Below are 15466 nucleotides of genomic sequence, written 5' to 3' on the forward strand. Positions count from 1 at the left end.
GCGGGAAAAACGAACACCTAAACCTTTCTGTTCGAGCTCTGATTTCTCTTACTTTATTTTGACGATCATTCCTACCTATGTAGGTTGGGTTCAACAAAATATTTTCGCATTCGGAAGAGAAAGTTGGTGACTGAAATTTCGTAAATAGATCTCGCCGCGACGAAAAACGTCTTTGCTTTAATGACTTCCATCCCAACTCGCGTATCATATCTGCCACTCTCTCTCTCCTATTACGTGATAATACAAAACGAGCTGCCCTTTTTTGCACCCTTTCGATGTCGTCCGTCAATCCCACCTGGTAAGGAAACGACTTCCTGACACTTAAATCTATACAAATTTCTCTTCTTCAGAAACGCTTTCCTTGCCATTGCCAATCTACATTGTATATCCTCTCTACTTCGACCCCCAAATAGCAAAACTCATTAACTACTATAAGCGTCTCATTTCCTAATCTAATTCCCCCAGCATCACCCGACTTAATTCGACTACATTCCATCCTCGTTTTGCTTTTGTTGATGTTCATCTCATATCCTCCTTTCAAGACACTGTCTATTCCGTTTAGCTGGTCTTCCAGGTCCTTTGCTGTCTCTGACAGAATTAATGTGTCATCAGCGAACCTCAAAGTTTTTATTTCTTCTCCATGGATTTTAATTCCTACTCCGAATTTTTCTATTGTTTCCTTTACTGCTTGACCAATATACAGATTGAATAACATCGTGGATAGGCTACAAACCTGTCTCACTCCCTTCCCAATTACTGCTTCCCTTTCATGCCCCTCGACTCTTATAACTGCCATCTGGTTTCCGTACAAATTGTAAATAGCCTTTCGCTCCCTGCATTTTACCCCTGCCACCTTCAGAATTTGAAAGAGTATTCCAGTCAACATTGTCAAAAGCTTTCTCTAAGTCGATTTGTATTGTTAGTGACCTCTTTTGAAATCGGAAACGGCTTTAGTAATATTGTTTTGCAACCCCTTTTGTGATGAGAAGTAAAATAAACCTGTATTCTCAGGGCAGTGTGTATAGCACACTACAGGTGTTGCACAACAATATTAAAACACCTCGAGAAAGGCACGTGCAAGACGCTACTGCAGCTAAGGCTCTAGTCAGTCTGAATTGCCACTGATATGTAAAGTAAAAAGTTCGCTACACTACGGTCTAGATATATGTAAAGGAATTGTGCACAACGAAAGGAAAAGTTTGGCCCTAACACGTAGCTGTGTGCCCTGATTAAACGTTAATAATTACTAAGTAGTGACTGGAGCTGTCAGCTACTGGAATGAAACAAGGGTTACACATCACGTATATTTATTGGCTGCAAATTCAGTTAGTACTCAGAACAAACATGGGTCAAATATCTATCACGGGAGAATGACTGCATGCACACATACACCGATGAGCCAAAACATTATGACCACCTGTTTAATAACGTCTTGTTTCACTTTTCAAACAGAGTACAGCAAAGATTCTGCTTGGCATGGATTCTACAAATCCTTGACAGGATTTCAGAAGTATATGGCACCAGATGCCCACGCACAGGTCAAGCAGTTTCTGCAAATTACAGGATTGTGGTTTACAGAAAAGCAGCTGGCGCCTGATATGTGTTCCAGTGGGTACAGATCAGGCACATTTGCTGGCCAGGACATCGATGTGGGTTCACTGTAATGCCCTCATACCACTGCAGCACGACTCTGACCTTGCAACACGGACAGTTATCCTGCTGAAGATGTCATCATCGTAGAGGGAGACTTCAAGCGTGAAGCGATGCAGGCGATCCGCAATAATTTTCACGTAGTTCATTGCTGTCATGACGCCTTCGATTACCAACACAGATCCCATGGAAGTCCAACTAAAAGTACCCCGTAGCACAATTCTGCCCCCGCCGTTCTGCATCTGTGGCGCGGTGCATGTTTCGTGGAACCGTTCGCCTGGATGACGGCGTGTGTGGACCCAACCATCGACCTGGTGTAACAAGAAACGCGATTCATTCCACAGGTGCCACGTTTCTACTGATCCACGGTGAAAACTCAGTGATGCTGTGCCCACTGCAATCATAACTGACGATGTCGTTTGATCAACATAGGAAACCGTGGAGGTCGTCTGATGTGTACTCCGAAACACTAGTGCCTGTACCACCATTGCATTCTATAGTCAGACCTGCCACAGATCGCTGCCTATCCTGCATTACAAAGCGAAGGATCCTCCGACCTCTACGTTCTGTGATAAGATGTGGTCGTCCAATACTATACGGCCTACTCGTTATTTCACCATCCTTCAACCATTTTCCATAGGTGCTCACGACATTAGTGCGCCAACAAGCGACAAGCTTCGCCGCTTCAGAGATTGTCATTCCCAGATGCAGGGGCCATAACAATGCCCTTTGTCAAAGCCGCTTATATCAGCGGATTTCCGCATTTGCGCCCCTTATCTTCACAATAATGACTGCCTATTCGCCTCTCTTCAGTTTACATTATGTCCTTACTGCGTCACGTGCCCGCAACACTACCAGGAGGCATTCAGCCTTTCGGTGCGCAATGTTTTGGCTCATCAGTTCAAGAAATGGCTCTGAGCACTATGGGACTTAACTGCTGTGGTCATCAGTACCCTAGAATTTAGAACTACTTAAACCTAACTAACCTAAGGACATCACACACATCCATGTCCGAGGCAGGATTCGAACGTGCGACCGTAGCGGTCACGCGGTTCCAGACTGAAGCGCCTAGAACCGCACGGCCACACCGGCCGGCGGCTCATCAGTGTATGAACGTGTGATAATTATGGATCTTCAGACGGAAAGGACCGGAAAGGTTCTCACCGAACAGGACGAATGGATAAGAAATCGAATTAACTAACTACTGATCGAGAAATTAAGTTGATGTTGATGATTAGCGAATAAAGAGGGACAAAAACCTCAAAATGTAAAATCATAGCCGAGAGATCATCATATCGTGACTGTTAATTAATCTAAAACTATGCGCCTGTCATCCTGTACGAATTCCGTACGTCGTTTTGCTGCAAAACTTACATCAGTTGCGGAAGACGAGGCATGTCGAGATCGCAGACGGAGACGGATGCTGGCAGGATGTGATCCATTTACTCGTGAATCAACTGCTTCTCTGCAGGTCCATACTTCGACCGTCTACTCCTCGTGGCAAAGAAGCGTTTTCTCTACATTTCCCGGTGAAGAAGTGTCTTCGAATCTGCGCAAGAGTGAAAAGAAGCATTCTTGATACTTTGCCCTCCTGCCCATTCGGGGTGTGAGCCCGTCGGAACTGCCATTTTGGCATACTTTAGTTCTAAAATCCGAAAACTTCTAACAATTTGCCTCTGGAAGGTTCGATGTCGCTTTCAGGAAGATTGAGAGTGCTGATCTGTCAAAACTCCTTGTTCCAGAAGCTTGTGAGTGGCGCCCTCTGGCAAACAGCCGCTTCCAAAGATTACGAGCTCCGACCTATCAAAAGGTGTCCCACCAAAACTTTCTCTAACTTTGCCTTCTCAATGTTTACGCTCCAGGTGCCAGCGGCCCGTCTACATAAGGCAAAAGAGTCACCTGTGGAGGCGCCCTCTGGCTACGTCACAACAGTGCAGTGTTATTCTACGGGACATCCCATTTGCGTGGGTGGTCTGTTCCTTCAGAGTAAGCTCCGTATTAATTTTCGCCCCTAGTGAAAGCTGGGTGAGTTCACTGAACTCGGATCGCAAGTGCTTTCTTCCTCGAGCGTTGGTAATTTTGTCATAGATGCACGCCGCTCCTCTGTGAAGCGAGTGGAAACTGCAAGGGGCCACGCTTTCACTCCCCGCTAAATACCAGAAGAATGAATTCGACATGCATTTCAGAATCAAAGGTAATTAAAGGAAATCCTGCACAGATAGTAACGCTCTTCGCAAATATATCGGAATTTATCGATCAATTAGACCTCTCATTTCGAATAGTTAAGTGTGCTGAGCGACGAAGATTGAAATACGAGCCTGGCTACAGCCTGATACTTTTATTACGTGAGGGCGCTGATAACCTTGCGTTGAGAGCCCGTAAGTTCCAAACATAACACAACACACACACACACACACACACACACACATACACACACAGATCTGCCAACCTGTTTGAAAGAACTGTGCCTAGGGTGTTCAATGGTATCTTTTCCAAGCACGGCAGAATCAAGCAGATTTGATATTTTTGTTTGACCATGTTCCTAACGTATTTTAAAAGACATATGTCTTACTGCTGGAGCTGATCTTGGAATAGTCTCAACTGTGGGACACACACGTTCCAGACTAGTGAGGGGACAAACCACGAATTTACTTTAGATCACACTCACTCACGCAAACTAGAGATGGTTTTGTGAATTAAGCACTAGGTTCTCGGTAAGATCAAATGCACATAACAAATACGGCAATAAAGAAAACGTCATCAATACGTTAACATATTCATACAGTCATACATTTATATCAGCGACACAAAAAGTCATCCAAATTAATGGAAAGTGTACAAACAGATGTAAGGTACAAGAAAATGCAATGTAAATCGCAGATAGCGACGTCCAAAATTATTGAGCTACATTCGGCAACAAATCGGGAAAACATCACAAAACAATAGAACACGTCAAGTTACACAACGTCAGTCGCAGAAGGCGACGACCAAAATAAATTCTTTTGTAAGACATCGAAAAAATATCACACTACAAGGAAATACACCGACTTACCCGCCATCAATCGCAGAAGACGACAGCCAAAATTATTGATTGAAATTAAAGAAGACCGATGGTAGATCTCATGAAGATCTTAAGGGGGGACATTGATGAAAATGACCAAAAATGTCAATTTTCGATTTATTTTTTATTTGTTAGTACAATTCATGGGCAATAAGTTCCCAAAGTTTCAATGTTGAAATGGCATTCGAAGTGCCTGAAAATTAATTAAAAGTGTGACGCAGCCTCCCTGCCACGTCCACGTTTTGAAGCAGCACTTCAATACCAGATCAGTGTACAACGATTCTGTGTATTACCTTCAACCAAACGTGTGCGTGATACATCTAGAAGGCCGTGATACGTACTCTTTGGTTTTATATATAATCCTTGACTCTTTTCCGTACCTTATAAACAATAACAAACCAGCTGCATCGTTTATGACGAAGCAATTCTTTTTTTGCCTTGTAACACTGACGGAGATTTATACAAGTGTTAGAGCCTTTCTTCATTCAGTTATGCCACGATCACAAAGAGTGTTGAGAAACTTGAATGCATGGATCACATCCAGACGAGAATGGTCTCAAGATGATGATGATTATTAGTGTTGTAGGGCGCACAACAGCGAGGATGGGCTCAAGATAGAGGAAACTTGTCAGTGACATGAAGAGCAAATGTTGGAAATGGAAAGGGCATTGGTGGACACAACAGACTCACAAAGAAGATGACAGACTCTCTTCAAGTGTATTATAGCAAGGCTATCAGACAGAACCTATCCAGTGTAAATAACACGAAAGGTGCAGCATGGGCTACATATTTCCACATGTTGTCAACAGATGAACGCCCTATTCATAATCTGTGCCACATTAGCTGGTGTAAATATCTACAAGCTCAGAGGGATAACAACCCGCACATTCACAAGGAAAGGCTTCCAATTGTGTCCTGGATCTTGTCAAGCCCACTTACAGGTTTCTGGCCGATCCTGCACTTCTCAAAAAGTGTGTTCATGGCAAAACCCAAAATCCAAATGAATCTCTAAATTCACTCAATGGAAACGATGCCCTCAAAACACATTTGCATCTGCTACAGTTGTCAGAATTGCAACTTATGATACAGTTATTGTATTTAATGATGGTAACGTCGGGAGGATGAAGGTATTACAAAGAATGGGCTTCAAGATAGGAAATTTTACTCAAGACATCCTGAGAAAAATAGATTTACAGCGCGTCTGTGGAGCCGAAAAGTCAGTTGAAGACCTGGTAAAGGAAAGAAGACAGACAACAAGAAACCAGAAGAGAAGCCTTGAGGGGAAAGACGACTCAGAGTACAAATGTGGTGCCTTCTGAAGAAGTGACATAAGGAAAAAAGTTAGGTCGAACTTTAAATTGCGTTTCCTGAAAAGTTTGTTTTTTAAAGTTGATGTACCTTTTCCTCAGATTGAATGAATGCTAGAAATATGAAATTTTATACACATATTTCTGTAAACCTAATAACCGTTGTCTCAAGAACAAATTTTGAAATTTTGATTATAAGCTGAGATACGGGGCAAAGTGCTTGGAATTTTGCATGAATTTAAAATGGTACTTGCGGAATTATAATTAAAAAATTATGAAAATTCTCCTATTTGCCCTATTCCAAAAACCTCATGAGAGAAGCTTACAACATATAAAGAGATGAAGCAGAGAAATTTTTGTCGAAATCTCTTGAATACTTTCTGAGAAAAGGGAACATGTATTATTTTTTGACAATAAAACTTCAAATTTCATTAAAAAAAGGTTGAATATATATAGTCAAAGGATTTTGTATGCAAATGTGTTACTTTCATGTAAAGCGTGGTATTAAATTTCATTGCCACATCTCCAAAACTGTGGATTTGGTGCATTTTTGAAATAGTGTGTGTTTTTCATCAACGTCCCCCCTTAAGGTTTCTTGTTGCACGTGACGCAGTATGAAACCTAAAAAGCGTCCATAACTTGTGGACAAACATGTTACAACTACAAAAGAAAACATGGAATTTTCGTCGTCTATAGAAAAATATTATTGAGACGCTTAAAACAAAATGCACATCTTATGTCACTTGGTAAGCGTCGATAAGTTGAGTACCTAATCATCGTTTAATATAGATAAAGTCGACTGTTGAGCTCAGTTCAATTACGAAGGACAACAACGCAGCACATATTAAGTACAGAATTTTTTGCGCCATACAAAATCACCGAAGATCTATGCAGGCGAACTGACATAAAAAGGTACGGCATCACTGTCTTCACACAGCACTGATATCTCTGGCACTTGGTGGGTAGCAGGATCTGGATATTCGTTCGATGGAAGGGTCCGTAAACCATCATAGGACCTTCTCAATTTTCATGTTGCCAGACGTTGTGGGACTCTACTCTTCATGTGCTATGCCATACCACAGGTTGCATCAGGAACAAGGGCGATTATGATGATGATGTGTGGTTTGTGGGGCGCTCAATTGCGCGGTCATCAGCGCCCTTACAAAGTGCCAATTTTTACACAGTTCAATTTTTTCACATTTCTATCTAGCCACTGTCACGAATGATGATTATGATGACGATTAAATGATGAAGACAACACAAACACCCTGTCCCCGGCCAGAGAAAATCCCCAACCCGGCCGGGAATGGAACCCGGGAACAAGGGCGAAAGACTGCCATCCGTTGCGCCCAGCTTCATTTACTAGGCAATGTATGCTTTACTCCACCAAATAGTGACAAGACTGTGGGATCTATCAATTGAATATAGACCAGGTAGCCAAGGAATTTTAAGGTAAAGGTGCTGGCGAAACTAGAGGGCCGCAGCTTACCGCTTTTCCGGCAAACAGAAGGTACCTGGGAGTGGAGACACCTCGCTTCGTGTTCCGTCCGAAAATGAATTACGAATAGCCCTTGCTCGCACCAAGATGTCTTGCCAGAGGAAAGTTTTGACTTCTCACACTAAAAAGAAAGTTGAGTTGAGCACTGGCCTCAGTCATGCCTTGTTTCACTGATTCAGTTAGTTTGTTGAAACAAGATATTACTGTTATGGCCAACAACTCGAGTGCCACATAAACATGCGTAGGCGCAGATACTAAAGTCCATGCTGCGCTATGTTGATTTGACGAATAATTGAATGGGTCAAGAGTCGCTCGGGTTCAGCCTGTCTGTGACCTGGCTCATCTTTTGGCAGCTGGAGCAGCGTGTGACGTAGCGGCTAGCTGGCTCTCGACGGCCGCAGGCGGTTCCTTGCGTAGGATCAGCTGACTCAATGTTGACAGCTGGTGGTGCGCATGACATAGAGCATAGCGCTCCGGGATGGTTGCACCTTGCAGCGCAACCGGCTGTGTAGACCGGTTCGGATCCCACTGGGGGATGGGTCCCCGTTCACCGTCTGTGGGCACCCGGCAGTTCTCGCTGACCTCCACTTAGCTCGATCGATTACACCATCTGAAGATATCCTTTATAAAATTCTCAGTGTTTTTTGCTCATACACTGATATTACAGTAGTACTTTGTACAACTTTACAAATCAATAAAAGCAAGTCCAGGTCTGCCCAGGCGTAGAGGAGTACGATCTATTGTGTCATCCCTATTTAAGTCTTATAAGTGTCACGGTGATGAAGTAGGAAATAGTGTTGTGTTGTGAAAATATGGTGAACTGCGAAATGAAAGCCAATACAGTGGGTCCATAACATATAAATAGTATGACAATATTTACTTCGGACAAACTCATCAACCTCCCTGGCGTAATAAATATATAAAGCGCCGCCAGAGAGGAAACTGCCTAACTTTCTTTTGTCACGCTGTACAAGAAGGAAGTTGTTGTGTAATAGCACCTCCGAGGCCTATTGCTTGTAAAACGAAAACGCATGTATTGTAAATGTATTACTTTGTGCCTAATTTCGGAACATAAGCCAACAGTTAAAATATAACCTACTTTGTTCCTTTCTGAAAGTCTCCTTGAATTATTAAATAAGTAACTAAGAGTTTTCTAACGGCTTAAACTAATGCATAGCACTGTTGAATCGCGTCCACCAACCGCAGATAGCTTTATATTGATGTAATAACTTACGGGCTTCACCTGTCTTCTTGAATAATACCACAGGAATAAAAATCGGCAGAATATTTAGGAACAACTTTTTTTTTTTTTTTTTTTTGCTTACGCAATAACAGCTTCTGACTTGATAGAGTTCGCTTCACGGAATCTGGTAGCAGTGACTATTTTATAGTTTTATTGAAGAATTACCTTGAAGACAAATACTGAACAGATAACCAAAGTCGAGTTTTTTTTCATTCTGGATGCTCAAATATTAAGAATTATTTGATTAAAATAATTTTCCGTTACGTGTGTGTTTGTAATGCCAATCCCTCTCGACAGTGTACGTTGTATGTCCGGCAAATCTAAATAATTTCATACTACTAACGTCATATACGCGAAGTTGTATCAGATATATTGGTTCGCAATATTAATTTTAACAACATTTCAAAATCTTTTCTCACGTAATGTCAAATCATTAACAGTGACAAACGCAAGGCTTTTTCGCTGTATTCATTTCATTATTTTCACACGCCAGGCGCGCTTGTATGTAAATCATTACAGGCAATTCCGGTCGCGTAACCACAGACCAAGCAAGATCAATACGATCATTCATTCTTAAACATTATATATAAAATAAATTCAAATAAAAAATATACATTAAAAGAGGAGAGGTCGCTACACTATCTATTCATTATGACTCCACTAGCAAATAAAGTAATGAGATCTTGAGCCACAACTCTCCTGAAGGGACTTAAAGAATATGTACAGGACTGTCCTTAAGGGACGCAATGCAAGAGTATACATACTAACATTTAACTTAAAAATTCTCGTCCATTAGTTACATCCCTGCTACAGACAAAGCGCCAACAGCACTCAAGGCTCCTGTAGGAAGGCAAAACACCACAAGTGACACTCGTTTGGTTTAGGGTGTTAATTCAAGGAGGTTAACGAATTTATTCGTGTCATGTTTTTAGTAGGACTAAGCGCAACACCGGCTGCCAAATAATTCTGATACTCGTACCCACCTCATGCTCCAGACAATACTACTGGACAAACCTAAGATTATGTTCTCTCACCTCAATCGTTTCATATTTCACTGGCCATCACATCTGGCTTACCTCATCCATCACGTCATTGTAACGAACTTAGAACAAAATTATACCCACATTCCCTAGAAAAATAAATGTAAAGCCCTAACGACATATATATTTATTACTGCCATCTACTAACTTACTTTTTAAAAGACGAGCTACTGTATATTTCCTGAAAACCTTACCTCACGTTACAATACCTGGTTATTATCTATTGGTTCTTGTTTAACACATCTTGCAACTCCCTTTTTCTTCTTTGCGTGAAACCTTATTTCCGTCACCATTTGGTCTGATTATTGCTGCATTTATGAATATCTGATGCTGCATATTACGTGCCATTTCTTCTTCGTAAGTCAAGTCTCTTATTAATCTCTTATCCGCTACTTTTCCTCCATAACGGACCTCAGTCTTCTACTATTAACAGAAAAAACAAAATATTGAGTCGCTACGGGTATTACGTGTCTAGTCTCCTGATTGGCATGAGTCCAAACTACAAGGACTCTCCCCGGTCATCTATGAGCCTGGTCGTTGTCACTGCTCTCCTACCGTCATCTCACCGCTCCAGCAAGAGATTACAAGTAACGCTAACCGAAAAGAAAGGCACCTCCCTTGGAGCATGCCAAATCAACTCATCTAAAAACTAAACTGCAAAAGGGCTTAAACCATGGTGGGATCGCTGGCGCCGCCTTTCCGAATTCCTGGCGCCACAAGCTCGATCTGTCGTGTGATGTCCCTCAGGTCTGAGGCCACTAAGATCTTCGCTCGAGGTTGTTGATCGGGATGGGGAGTGTTGTGGGGTGGCGAGTTGGGGACTGGTAACGGAGCGAGAAGACAGTGTGAGAGGTCCGCCCGACGAATAAGGCGAGCCCTTTTGCAAGCGTCTTGGCAACGGAGTCTGGCAAGTGGTTGTTGGGCACATTTGTGGGCCGATTTGAATCCCTGGCTGACTTCGACTGCCGTCTTGGCTTGTAGCCTGGCCAGCCAGCTCTGGGACGTGGCACACTGATCAGGGAGTGGAAGCCATTTTCACTGTGCTGAATTCTGCGCTCCCTTCGGAACTGGCACGCTTCGGCTTCGATTGGATTTTGAGGTCTTAACAGTTATTTTCTTATTGATACCTATAGGTATGTTGCGATCAATGCGATTTCTTAGGTGATCTATTTCCCCACCGTTGGTTCCTTGAATTGTGGCTGTTATTTGCTTTTCCTGATGTGATACATGCTTTGGTTGTTTGTTAACAGGATATCTTAAACTGTGTGTGCCCATGGTGATTCCTGAGCTGGAGTGATAACGTGTTTCTTCTATGCTGTGGCTTGACCCGACCTCTTCCGCACCCCGCAGCCCCCCCCTCCCCCCCACTACCCCACCGTCCCCTGTCATCACGCAGTACCTAGATGGTTGGGTTTTAGCCGACTTTCCTCCCATACGTCCTGAAACACCAAATTAGTACATTTCTCTTGCCTTATGGCCGAGTGCTGGTTTCAACATACCTTAGGGCACTGGAGACGTCATTGCTCTGTTAATTATATTGGCTTAGGAGGTGCCTGGACCTCAAAATTTGTTATTGCTGATGCTATGTAATTGGTTTGGTAGCCTAGTTTTCTTCTGGGCGTTTGCCGCCGTTGTAGAGGCGGTGTCTTGCAATGACGTGGGTATACCGTTTGTCTAGTTACTGTTGCTTTTACGTAATTAACCTTGTTGTGTTAATATTTCTTTTGCCGGTCTGTACCTAACGGAAAGGGACTTGGAAGACGGATCCTCGCGTTGTAATTAACCTTGTTGTGTTAATATTTCTTTTGCCGGTCTGTACCTAACGGAAAGGGACTTGGAAGACGGATCCTCGCGTTGTAATCTTTCTTGGCCTTCCTATTTGATGTATTCTTGGGCTCCTTGCGAATAAGCCTTCTGGTACATCCCTTGTGAGGAGTCGGTTCAAACTCTTGGTTACGTAAGTGAAGCAGTTATTCATGAAGGCCTACCTGTTTTCTATTTGGCAGTATTACTTAGCTGAACTGTTATTAAAGAAGGCCTGCTTGTTTTGTATTTGGTAATTTCAGTTAACTGAAGCTGTTATCATTCATGCCTCTTTTATATTTGGTAATTTTAATTAACTGAAGATGCTGTTACTGAAGACCTGCCTGTTTCAATTCGGTAATTTTACTTAACTGAAGTTTTTACTAAAGAACGCCTGTCTGTTTTCTATTTGCCAATTTTACTGTTGTCATTGAGGCCTGCCTGTTCCCTTTTAATTAAATTAAGAGCTATTTCATAATTTGAGTTAGCCAATTACCTGTTTTTATTTTCCTATTATTGAGATCTGATATCTTACTCAATTCATGTTGTAATTAACTGAAATGGTGATTGCCAAAGGCCTACTGTTTCAGAGTTATTTATGTCAGTAAGGTAGTAACAGGGAATGACACATGACAGTACTTAGCCCAACCTTTCGCCTTACATCCCTTTATCCATAATTAGACGTTGGAACTGAGTGGAAGCGTGCTGGGACCATAACCCAGGTCCATGGATCGTAACCACGCTCTGCTACCAGTTGAAACCTACAGTTATGGATAAAGGGATGTAAGGCGAAATATTAGGGCCCATGTACCATCATGTGACATTTCCATTTTATTGACATAAATACCTCTGAAACAGATAGGCTTTTGGCAATCACAATTTCAATTAATTACAACACAAACTGACTAAGATAACAGATCTCAATAATAGGTCAATAAAAACTGTTATGCCTTGATAAATAAGAGTTTCAGCTGACCCAAATTATGAAATATCTCTTAATTTAATTGAAAGAGAACAGGTAGACCTTCAAGGACAACAGCTACAGTTAAGTAAAATTGCCAAATAAAAAACAGGCATGCCTTCAATAAAAACAACTTCAGTGATGTAAAATTACCAAATAGAAAACAAGCAGGCCTACGTTAATAACAGCTTCAGTTAAGTAAAATTATCAAATAGAAAACAGGCTGGCCTTCAATAACAACAGCTTCAGTTAAGTAAAATTACCAAACAGAAAACAGGCATGTCTTCAGTGATAACAGCTTCAGTTAGCTGAAATTACCAAATAGAAAACAAGAAGGAACGACGGCGAAACGCTCAGAAGAAAATTAGGCTCCCAAACCCAATTAGATAGCGTTAGCAATTGCAAATTTTGAGATCCAGGCGCCTCCTAAGCCAATAAAATTAACACAGCGATGACGTCTGCAGTGCCCTAAGGTATCTTGAAACCAGCACTCGGCCATATTGCAAGCGAAAGGTACTTATTTGGTGTTTGAGGACGTTTGGGAGGGAGATCGGCTAAAACCCAAACATCTAGGAAGAGGGCGGGTCCAGCCACAGCATAGAAGAAACACGTTATCGCTCCGACTCAGAAAACACCATGGGCGTACACAGTTTAAGATATCCTGTTAACAAACAACCAAAGCCAGCATCGACTCAGGAGAAGCAAACAACAGCAACAAGTCAAGGAACCAACTGTTGGTGAAATAGATCAGCTAAGAAATCGCAATGATCGCAGCAGACCTATAGGTATCAAAAAGAAAATAACTGTTAAGACCTCAAAATCCAATCGAAGCTGAAGCTTGCCACTTCCAAAGGGAGGTCAGAATTCAGCACAGTGAAAATGGCTTCCACTCTCTCATCAGTGTGCCACGTCCCAGACCTGGCTAGCCGGGCTACATTCGAAGACGGCACTCAAAATCAGCCACAGATTCAAATCGGCCCACAAATGTGCCCAGCAAACACTCGCCGGACTCCATACCCAAGAGGCTTGCGTAAGTGCTCGCCTTACTCGCCAGGGGACCTCTCACACCGTCCTCCTCGCTCCGTTACCACTCCCCAACTCGCCACGCCACAACACTCCCCATCCGCATCAGCAACCTCGAGTAAAGATCTTAGTGCCCTCATACCAGTGGTACATCACACGACAGATCAAGTGTCGCCAGGAATTCGAAAGGCTGAGAGATTGCGGGGCACTCTCACTTCTGATTTGGTGTCATACCACATAATGTTCTTCGGGAATATGATCTTTATTACGATCTGATTTCATACATAATGATGAAATGGTGGGACAGTAGTTAACGCTCTTGCTTGTGTGCTCTATCGAAGGAATAGCGGTAAGCTTTGCCTGCGTTCAAAGGCATAGAGTGCCGATTTAAACGACTGCAGTAAAAACGTACGACGACTGAGGGCCGAGAGAAGTGTTCTTTCTGCAGAACCTGGGTGAAACCATTTCCGGACTGCCGAGTTCTGCGGTCTCGTTGTGCAGACGCGTTGGGTGGCGCCCGTCGGTCGGGGGCCGCATCCAGGTAAGTTGATCAGAGCTGAGGAGATGCCGCTGCAATGGACAGAGCGTTGAAGACCGGCAATAAAGCAGAGGATGAGCCCTTGTTAGCCGGCCGGAAGCTGACGAGACAACTGCGAGCCTTCTGCGAATTTCCGTGGCACAGGTCACTGGCGCCCAGACGTCTAAACTCTGTTACAAAACATATTTGTGAAGGCACGAGGCTTTTAGCGAGTTTATGGCCGTTCTTTGGAAACTTCGAAATGGACGCAACAGGCGAAATAACAATATTTTTATGGAGGGCTGTGGTTGCATCCTTGTCCTGTTGTTAGCAAAAGACACAGCGTAAACGCATGAGAAAGAGGCAGCCAAGCTGAATCTTTTTTTTCTTTTCTCGCAATTACTTTAAAGTCTCTGTGTGGTCAAATCTGTGTATGCAGAGTAAGGGGCAGTCTCCCATCTTCGAATACCGCGCTCCAGCTCGTCATTGCCTTCTGCTAAAGTGGGAGCAGTCTAAGATGTAAAAGTGCTTTGCTACCGAGCTGGCGAGGAAAGAGGAGAGCAAGAGAAGTGGACACTCTTGTACTGGCGCTTCGCTAGTAAAGAACTGCAGGTCTCTACCTAAACGGTGAGACTTGTGTCCTTTGCTAGTGTGCCACTTAGAGCCTGTGCCAGTCACCTTCTGAACCGTCAGAGGTACTGCTTCTAGCATGAGGCACACAATGAATGATCTGTGGGTGTACTTATTTGTCCTGAGTCGGCTGTCTAAACATTTGACATATTCTGTCACGCATAGTCATGGGACAGAGTCAAATTGGTTTGGCAGACCGGCAAACGGGTCCACCTGCACACTGGAATCCATCGGAGTTTCAGAGGCTCATAGGGAACTACCTGCGTTCCGAATTAGCCGAACGCGAAGACCGCGTAATTGCGTTTTCCGGGCGCGCACCATTAATAACAGACTGCTGCCGTCCATGACTTCAGTCACCGAACGCATGGTGGTGTGCCGCCCTGACCAACAGAAGCGTAAAGTATTCGCTGCTACAGCGTAGAGCTCCAAAATATGTTTCACAGCACCCTGTTCTTTCGAACCATATTTTTCTTTTGGAATAGTAGAGTACAGATACTTGATGGTGGCATAGTTTTTGTGCCATATCCCAGATTCACGTGTATGAAGTCAGATAAACAAATCAGTGTTCCGCTTAGTGTCGTGTACCGATCCCCAGCTGATCACTTTGTCCACCATAGACACCATATTAGTGAAAGCGTTTGTCAAATAAAAATGTTTGTGTGACGTTTCTTTAACCATTTTTTTTTTTGTCTTGTGATGTTGAGAATGAATAAATCTATTGCTGTTTAGATCA

The sequence above is a fragment of the Schistocerca piceifrons genome, chromosome 1 (genome assembly GCF_021461385.2).
Source record: "Schistocerca piceifrons isolate TAMUIC-IGC-003096 chromosome 1, iqSchPice1.1, whole genome shotgun sequence".
Taxonomy (NCBI): domain Eukaryota; kingdom Metazoa; phylum Arthropoda; class Insecta; order Orthoptera; family Acrididae; genus Schistocerca; species Schistocerca piceifrons.